This window comes from Pyxicephalus adspersus, chromosome 4, assembly GCF_032062135.1.
Source record: "Pyxicephalus adspersus chromosome 4, UCB_Pads_2.0, whole genome shotgun sequence".
NCBI lineage: Eukaryota > Metazoa > Chordata > Amphibia > Anura > Pyxicephalidae > Pyxicephalus > Pyxicephalus adspersus.
Window position 1 is genome coordinate 64,797,312 of NC_092861.1, and position 9,687 is coordinate 64,806,998.

Here is a 9,687-nt window from a genome sequence, read left to right on the forward strand (position 1 = left end):
TACTAGAATAGACCATATATTTGTACGGCAACAATTTCTGCCCCAAGTCCCCAAATCTAAAATCTGCTCTGCTTTCCTCTCCTGCTTTGGCCAAAGAAATTGAACAGGCATTGCTTCAATATTTTGACATGAATAGTTCCTCAGTGGATTTGACACTTATGCTTTGGGACACCCATAAGGCTACCCTACGTGGGGTTAATATTCAATTATCCTCTCATCAGAAAAAGGCCAGAAAATTGAGGAATTATCTGAAGCTTTGGAAATTTTAGAGGGTAGGATGAAATCTGCTTCATTTAGCCAACTGTTCAAGGAAATGAAGGGTAGAATTGAAGGGTCTATTGGATTACCAGTTAGAAAAATTAATCCGCTGGTCTAAATGCAATTATTATGCTAGAGCAAATCATCCCAGCCCTATTTTGGCAAAAGGGCTGTCTCCTAAGCTGGGACGTTCGGATATGAATAAATTGCGTAACCCCAATGGCCAGATTACGGACAACCCCACTCAAGTATGTTTTATGTTTTAACCGAATCTGTGGCGGAATTATTGGAAGCCGACACTAGACTAGAAGAAGTTTTACTAGCAATTGACACCTTGAAATCTTCAAAGTCACTTGGACCTGATGAGTTTTTCGCATTGTACTACACAAAATATTCTGAAATTTTAGCCCCCAATCTGATGCATATGTTTAATTTTTTGAAAACCCACCCTTACCATCTTATGTCCTTCTGTTTAGCCCAAACCAAGCAAAAGCAACCAACAATAAGATACAATACAAAAAAAAAATGCTAACATATGACACTAAACCAGTAAAGAGCATATTACAGAGCATAGGAGAAGCACAAACATATTGAGTACCAGCCGACATATCATCACAAACAGTATCAATCATTCTAGTGTAAAAGGAAGTGTCCAGTAGGCGTCAGGCATTACTATGACAGTATCAAACACAAATGTGCATTGGTCAAAAAGTAGAAAACTTTGTTGGTTCCTGTTTTTTTAAGAAAGAAAAGAGAGAGAAAAGAGAGCAGAGAAGAGAAAAAGGAGACAAAAAGGGGGAGGAGAAGAGGAGTGCAATGGGGGTGGGTAGGGGATTGTGGGAGGTACGGGCAGTGGGGGACCCACAAAACATAAGGGCACTAATCAGGTGATCCAAGCAGCCATCTATAAGCGGCTGTACTCTTGAAATCATCCCAGTAGAACAGATGCGTGCCGGTCTCTGTGATGGCTGCTCCCTTGGTTTTGTCAGTTCTTCCATATATTTTTATGTCATTCACCCTGGAAATCCATTGTTTATTTGTAGGAGGGACGGTATGTTTCCAATATGGCGGAATACATGCTTTAGCAGCGTTCAGCAATTGACGCAGAAGAGAACGCTTGTATCGTTTTTTGAGATTGCGGACACATGTAGTAATGCTTATTCAGGCCTATTTTCAATAGATGTCCCCGTCAATTCTTTAATAATTCTAGCAATACCCTCCCAGAAGGGTGTCAGTTAAGAACAGGTCCAGAAAATATGCATCAGAGTGCCTGTGTGTTTCCCAAATCTCCAACACAAAGAGCTCCGGTGTCCTATACCATCTTGGAAACAACTTATAATTTGTCTCTTGATAGCGGTAACTGATAGAGGCCTTGTGACTATAGTATAAAACACGCTCTGCCTGTTTGTCATTAAAGGTAATACCTAGATCCTGCTCCCATCTGGAGAGAAACATAGGCATAGACACATCACCAGATGTCAAAAGCAGTTTATAGACATAGGATAGGACTCCCCTTAGAGCGTCCCCAGGCATGCACAAATTTTTCATGGGGGTGAGGGGTCTATGGAAAACTTGGGCAGAGGGCAGCGAGGTGAGAAAATACTTGAATTGTATTTTTCTACAGTTGTCTAGTGGAGAGAGGGAGTGATCCCGTTGAAGCGTAACAATCAGGGTCCAGATGCAGGGTCCAAATCAGGGTCCAAATGCATGGCTCTAAAAATATTTCGTTCATTCCACTGCTTAAAGACCGGGTTTGTCCTACTAGTGGGGAAGTCAGGGTGGCCAATTATAGGGGACATCAGGGAAGGGAATGTCTCAGTTTCCTCACTGTGAAAATATTTAGACTACTTTCAGTGTTGCTCCAATCAATGGTGGGGACGGAAGAAAATGCAGGCTTCTGGGGGAGACCATGCTACAGTGCTTAGTAAAATGGGAGACACAGAATTCTGCAATCTCACCCATCCCTTAACAGCAGTGTGTCTGCACCAATCCACCAGACGGGTCAAGTGGACCGCTCTGTGGTATAAAATCGGGTGAGGGAAAGCCATCCCACCTTTGTCTTTCGGGAGGCGCAGGAGAAAATTGTTAAGTCTAGGAGTGTCGGTGGACCATCGTGGAACGAATTTGAGAAATTCAGATATAAATTTGTGTAGTATGTGAGGGGGTATATGGACAGGTGAGGCCATATTAGGGTATATGGACAGGTAAGGCCTATCCATTAGGGCGCTGTATCCATGGGAAAGTCAAGCCAATTCCGAATGTTAGACCATTCATACTCTGAATGGTCTAAGGTTATTAGTGGTGTACCCCAGGGTTCAGTGTTGAGACCTTTACTGTTTAACATCTTTATAAATGATATAGAGTTGGGGATTAATCCATTAGGGCGCTGTATCCATGGGAAAGTCAAGCCAATTCCGAATGTTAGTAGGGTCTGTGCCCAACATGGTAAACAGCGCAGGAAGTTGTGTTGGAAGGAAGTTGATGGAGGACAGAAGTCTTAACACCTTTTGACACAAGCACATGGAACGAATCAGTTCCAGCAAAGGGCACAGTATGCAGCGCATACGCGGAGTTTGTGCAGAAACATCAGGCAACAATTGTATGCTCGCCCCATCAAAATCAATAGGACCATGGAACCATGCCTTCCTCATAATCTCCTCTTTCAAAGTGTAGTATTGAACACGGCATAACACATCCTTAGGCAGATTAGAGCTTCTATCACGAATGCTGCGAAACCTGTGTACCCAGTCAAGTTCAATGGCCGTATCTGGTGGGCGGTCAAGAAGCATAATAAAAACAGCAATAACAGTGGTACGCAGGTCAGCGTTAGCTGTAGCTGTAGGGATATCCCGCAAACAGACATTATTCCTGCGGCTACGGTTTTCCAAGTCATCAGTTCGTATATACAGGGAAGTAAGTTGTGAACGCATTTCTCCCATAGAATTATCCAGGGAAGTGACAGATGACTGGATTGTACATGTTGAGGTTTCCAAGGTGGTGACCCTACCAGCCACCGCAGTTACAGTTGTCAGACAAATTTACTCTCTTTTTATGAGGAAGTAAGTAAACAGGTAGACAAGAGAATAGCAGTTGATATAGTGTACTTGGACTTTTCTAAAGCATTTGATACTGTACCCCACAGACGGGTAATATGCAAGTTAGGGTCAATAGGTTTACAAAAGTCAATCTGTAAATGGATAGGGAACTGGCTTAAAGATCGCATCCAGAGAGTTGTAAATAATGATTCATACTCTGAATGGTCTAAGGTTATTAGTGGTGTACCCCAGGGTTCAGTGTTGGGACCTTTACTGTTTAACATCTTTATAAATGATATAGAGTTGGGGATTAAAAGTACCACTTCTGTGTTTGCAGATGACACCAAACAAGGTAATGGAATTATGTCCATACAGGATGTCTATAATCTACAAGCAGACCTGGATGTACTGTATGATTGGGCAGCCAAGTGGCAAATGACATTTAATATAGATAAATGTAGAATTATGCACTTGGGAGCTAAAAACATGCATGCTTCATACTGTCCAGGGGTAATACATTTAGGGGAGTCAGAAGTGGAAAAGGATCTGGGGGTTCTGGTGGATCATAGACTTAATGACAGCATGCAATGCCAAGCTGCAATATCTAAACCTAGCAAAGTACTTTCTTGTATTAAGAGAGGAATAGACTGCAGAGATTGAGACACTACCCTGCCCCTGTACAAAGCATTGGTCAGACCACATCTGGAATATGCAGTCCAGTTTTGGGCACCAGTTCACAAAAAAGACATTGTTGAATTGGAGAGAGTGCAGAGAAGGGCAACTAAACTAATAAAAGGAATGGAGGAGCTCAGCTATGAGAAGAGATTAGCTTAACTGGATCTATTTTCCCTTGAGAAGAGAAGTTTAAGGGGGGATATGATCACCCTGTATAAATATATAAACGGTTTATATAGAGAACTCTTCCCCATTATTTACTTTGAGATCATTACAAAGGACAAGAGAGCACTCTTTGCATCTGGAGGAAAAGAAGTTTAAACTCCCAATAAAGAAGGGATTCTTCACTGTAAGGTCTGTAAAAATGTGGAATCGGCTCCCTCAGGAAGTAGTTTCAGCAAACTACTATAGATTTCTTAAAGAAAAAGCTAGATGTTTTTCTAGAAGCACAGAATATAACTGGGTAATAAGGCTCTAAATTAAAAATACCAGTGACTGTTTATCAAAGGAACCTCCGCTTGCCTCATGGAATCAGGAAGGAATTTTTATCCCTCTGGACCAACTATGTCTTATAGGGTTTTATATCTTGGATATGTTTTTTTCCCTAGTGGTTGAACTTGATGGACCTATGTCTTTTTTTAACCTAACCTACTATGTAACTATCCAACAACTGGACATGACCTCTAAGGAATAATGAGGTCCTTGTATGAGCAGGCTAATTCTCATCCAGTACAAGGATCTCAATATTCCTTAGTGGTCATGTTCAATGTTTGGATAGAAAATACCCCATTACATATACCGTGTTTCCCCGATGATAAGGCAGGGCCATCAAATAAGACAGCCCCCCCTTTTTAGGGCACCTTCCTTTCCAGATATTTCTATCCATCTCATTTTATTCCATATAGAATTGTATTAAAATTTGTTACACTGTATGAGCTTTTTATGTTCTACCTGAAAGAGCACCCTGATGGAAGACATATGTTCAATAAAGAGTGTAAAGGATAGTTCATATGTAATAAGCATGGAAGGTCAGTTTGTCCTATTGAAAAGCATGGCAGGTGGGTGTTATATTGAAATATGAAGAATTATCACTAAAAGCTAAAGTTATTACACTATGGACCTTGTAATAGAAATGTGTTTTGGGAAATCACTTGTTAGAGTATTATATGTAATGATTTATCTATATACTAATCCCACTAATCTGTATTCAGTATAGATGCATTGTGTTGTAGAAAATACATTTACATAATACATCACCTTTTCATTTCACAAATCTATAATGAGCATTATCACACTAAGGATGATTGCTGTAATTTCCTATGAAGGAGGATGCCGTGTGATGCCTCTGGCTCATCTCCTGTCCTATACAGAAGTGTGTATTTCTATATAAGCACACACCGGTTCTGGTACTGCCAGACACAATAACAGAATGTAATTCCAACAAATGAAGTATGACGTGTACAGCGATTGACACCAGCTGCTATGAATAGTCAGCCTCTATTATTTGGGGACTACCGGCGAACCCCCAGTAAATCTAGAGATGTCCTATATGAAGTCAGACACACCATGGCCCTGTGTTACCCCTCTCTGCTCCCTGTACACACACATTACTAGCACCATTATTATCACAGGGCCCCCTATCACATGAATACTTCCCACATGGGAATCTGGGCCATCCCCCAAATATAGAGATCACAGCACCGAGCCTGCTCTCTGCCCCAGCCCAGGCAGCATTGCAGAGGAAAGGAGAAAACATGTCATGACAGAACTTTACAACCGAATCAGAACCAGGAGACCAAACACTGAGCGTACAGCACTAAGGATTTACCAGCCAAGCCCGTCCATACCTGTGCTCTAATGCTGTCACTGTATGGCTGGACATCTCTGCCACTGGAAAGCGGACAATTAAACTGACAACTTCCCCCCCAACAACTATCCGTTAGTTCCCCTCCAGTACAAGCACCCGGAAGTGGTGGCAACCAGAGAACCGGAAGTGGGCGGGGCTACAAGGATCAAACTTGAAGCCCGGGAAACTGCATTTTAATAGCAGGAAAATGGATTACTAATCTCCTCACACAACAAAACAGGAATATGTCTGCGTGATTTTGGTTACTTTTTTACGAACGATTTTTTGCCCAATCGATCGTTCGTCGTTCGATTGGAACGATAAAAATTGGAAGTGTGTACGCACCTTTAGTGGTAAGGTCCAGCATTTGGATAAAAAATAGCTTGCTCATGTTTGAGAAAGCTAATTCCCATCCAGTACAAGGAACTTTTCATGCATCTTAGTGGTAAGCTCCGGGTTTAAGGATAGGAAATAGCCTCCTCATATATGACCAGGCTAATTCCTATCCAGTACAAGGACCTTATGATGCCTGCCAGTGGTTAGCTCTGGTATAAGGATAGGAAATAGCCAAAAGCCTGCTCATATATAACAACGTTAGATCCCATCTGGTAGACAGATCATTTTCTTAGTGGTCAGGTCCAGTATAAGGATAGGAAATAGCCCGTTCATTTAAAACAAGGCTAATTCCTTTCAAGTACAAGGACCTCATCATTTTATTGGTCAGGTCTAGTATAAGGATAGGATCCACTAGATGGAAATAACCCTGGATATATATGATTTAGAGAACCATAAAACTACAGTAGGGGTCCCCGGTTGACTCCAGAGAGCTGGAATACATGCCCGAGCCATAATATCTTGGCGATTGAGCATAAAATTACTGTAGGTGAACCAGAGAAGCATGAAGAATGCAGCTCAAAAGGGATCTCATGATCTGTAAATTTTTGCATACTGTGATAAACCTGAGATCAAAAAAAGTTTTTTTGGGACACTCAAAAAATATTTGAAGGAGCATGCCTAGCTCTTCATTGCAGTATCAAAACCTGTGGGACTTCTACGATGAAAAACTGGATAAAAGTGTCAGGACTCTGTACCATCGAGTGAGGTTTTTGTATCCTAGGTCTTGGTAGGCAGTACTCAGAGGATTAATGGGCAAAGAGAAACAACATGGAGATTTGTTCTTGCACTATACCAAAGTCCCTTTCCCATCTTTGTAAGTACAGTAGAATCAGGTTCTGGAACAATCATTGCCACATATAGCAAGGACACTGCCTGGTATACAGGACCATGAACTGAACAAAATTGCTCCAAAACAGTAAAAGAACAGAGAAATTGGTCTGGTGATGATAGAAAGTGTATAAAATGTCTGATCTGGATAATGTGCCAGAAACCCAGAGGAGCAAACTCAGTCATCTTCCATCTCTGATATGGAGGGCCAATAGGTTCTGTGATAAAAAAAAATCAAGCAAATGAAGTGGCTTGCTCTGTTAAGTATCTGTATCCAGAGTCCATCAGGCTGGGACAGAAGGTAGGGTTGCCAAGTAGAGGAAAGAGTGGGGATAGTGGGGGTAAGATATTGGTCAGATTGGATGAGAGCAGAGGGGGGGGGGGGGGGGGTATCATTACACCATGGCAGTGTGATTAACACTAAGGGAACAGCAATAGGTAGGGCCTGGAGTACATTTAGGCTGTACCACCATTTTCTGAAGTTTACAATGGATGAAACACAAAAAGGTGCCTGTATTCCATTTAGAGACCTCTTGACGTAAACAATGTAGGAGTTAGGAGCAAAATCCACAGGCCATTTGAAAAGGAAAGAGATGCAGGTTTGTATAATTCACTAAAGGAATGCCCTCTTTGAGATCAAACAGCATTACCTAAGATCTACTGCATTTGTTTACAAATGCCAAAAAAGTATGTTGGCATTTTGTCCAAGCAGCTTTAGCCTTATCAAGACAGTTAGCAGTGCTTCTCTAGCTACGAAAAGTTTGGAGTCAAGATCAACAAAAAATTAATTGTTTGTGGGAGGACTCTAGAATCTGAATACCTGCAAAAGGGTTATTATACACATCTCATGCTCCTTTTTGCAATGTGTTCCATGGCTAATCAGAATCCCCCGCATGAAAAGTTGGTGTGCCCCCCAGACAGCTGGTTGTACATCTGGAGAAGTAGATATCGTTACACTGTTCTTGGGCTTTCACAGAGTGATGAGGATGACCCCATTTTTATGTAGCATGACAGTACTTAACTTCAGTGTGCCTGGAAATATCTAGCAGTAGGTGGATTTCAGCACAATCAAAATCAAATGGGTCTTTGAGCCATGCTTTTTGTATAGTTGTTACAGCAAATAAAATGAACTTCACAGATCACATCACTGGGCATAGCGGATGACTGTGACATAGAGTCAGGGACTCTATGTACTTAATCTCCAGAGCTGTTGTCACGGGTTTATCCAATAGGAAATTGAAGATAACAGTGATGGTAGCTTTCGGATCCGAAGATGAGGTAGCCTCTGGCTGACTTGCAACCCGGATATTATTTCTGCAGTTGTGATTAAGGTAATGGTAGAGCGCTGAAGACTTGTATGAATTTGTAGTAAGAAATCCTTGCAGAGGCAGACATAGAATCACGGGACCCGCATATTGTGTGGGCGCCATCTTTGACTAAAAATCTGGAATGCCTGGGTCTCTACAGCCAAAAAAATACTGTGGGAGACCCATGCAGAACGACTGCATGAATTAGGCAAGAGTGCTGTGTCTGCTGGGCTAAGTGAGGGGGGGGGCAAGTAAAGAATGGCAGGAAGGGATAACAGGTGGACTGTAAAACAGCAGGGTCAGCCATGGAGCTGCAGGGAGTTGCATCCTCACCCCACCATTGCTAGGCTATCTCCCCTGCACCACCTGACATTTTTGGGTGTGTGTGCTTTTATATTTTGGTTGTCAATGAAGGCCCATTCACAACAGGGTCAAATATGAATGGGCTACCTAACACGCTTTGAAGGAGCATGTGCCATTAGGCAGCACACTGTACATGTTGAACTGCAAAGCACATCAGTCCCCAAAGTGCATTAGGGTGCCATTCAGAATGAATTGCACTGAATGTTCTTTACTGTGTTACTACAATGCAGCAATTTTATTATTTCATAAAGAAACCTATACCAGGAAATCAAAAATGGGTGTTATACCCAACTTCTTTGCCAACAAAAAGAATGATAGTTGAGTTGCCTGGTGTCATTGCTGAGCCAGAAACTGAAACCTTTCAGGATTCTATCCAATGATGCACGAGGCATGAACGAGCACTGTATATACAGCAGCGTTCTGCTCTATGGAGAGGGGAGGGGGAGAACGGCGGAGTGGCACCCCACTGCGCTCTCTCCCCTTTCACTTCCAGTATGATCGTTTGTCGTCCATAGATCTGCCAGGGCGGTCTTCCAGACGATGGACGACGAGCCCTGTACACATGCAAAATTCTCGGCCAATATCAGCTCTGAGCCGACTATCGTACGAGAACCATTGCATGTGTGTACTTTATTATGTGTAAAAATCCACATCAATTGAAATATATGTATGTAGATCTGCTTTAAAGAATATATTTAATAAAAGAGAATAAAATACAAAAAATACTGATCTGTTCTGTGGAACTATAGCTTTCAATGCTAAACATTCTTGGTGATACATGGAGGAACAAATTCAGAATCCCAATGCTGTCCAATTATAGCTGTAAAATGAAGAAAAAAAAGTTGATTAAATCAGAACATATGAACCTATAATTCAAGATAACCATAGAACATACAGTATTTGCTCTTAGAATCTGGGTATATATTGGCCTGAAATGACAAGTACTGGATCCCATCACAGTGCCATGGAAAGTTACACC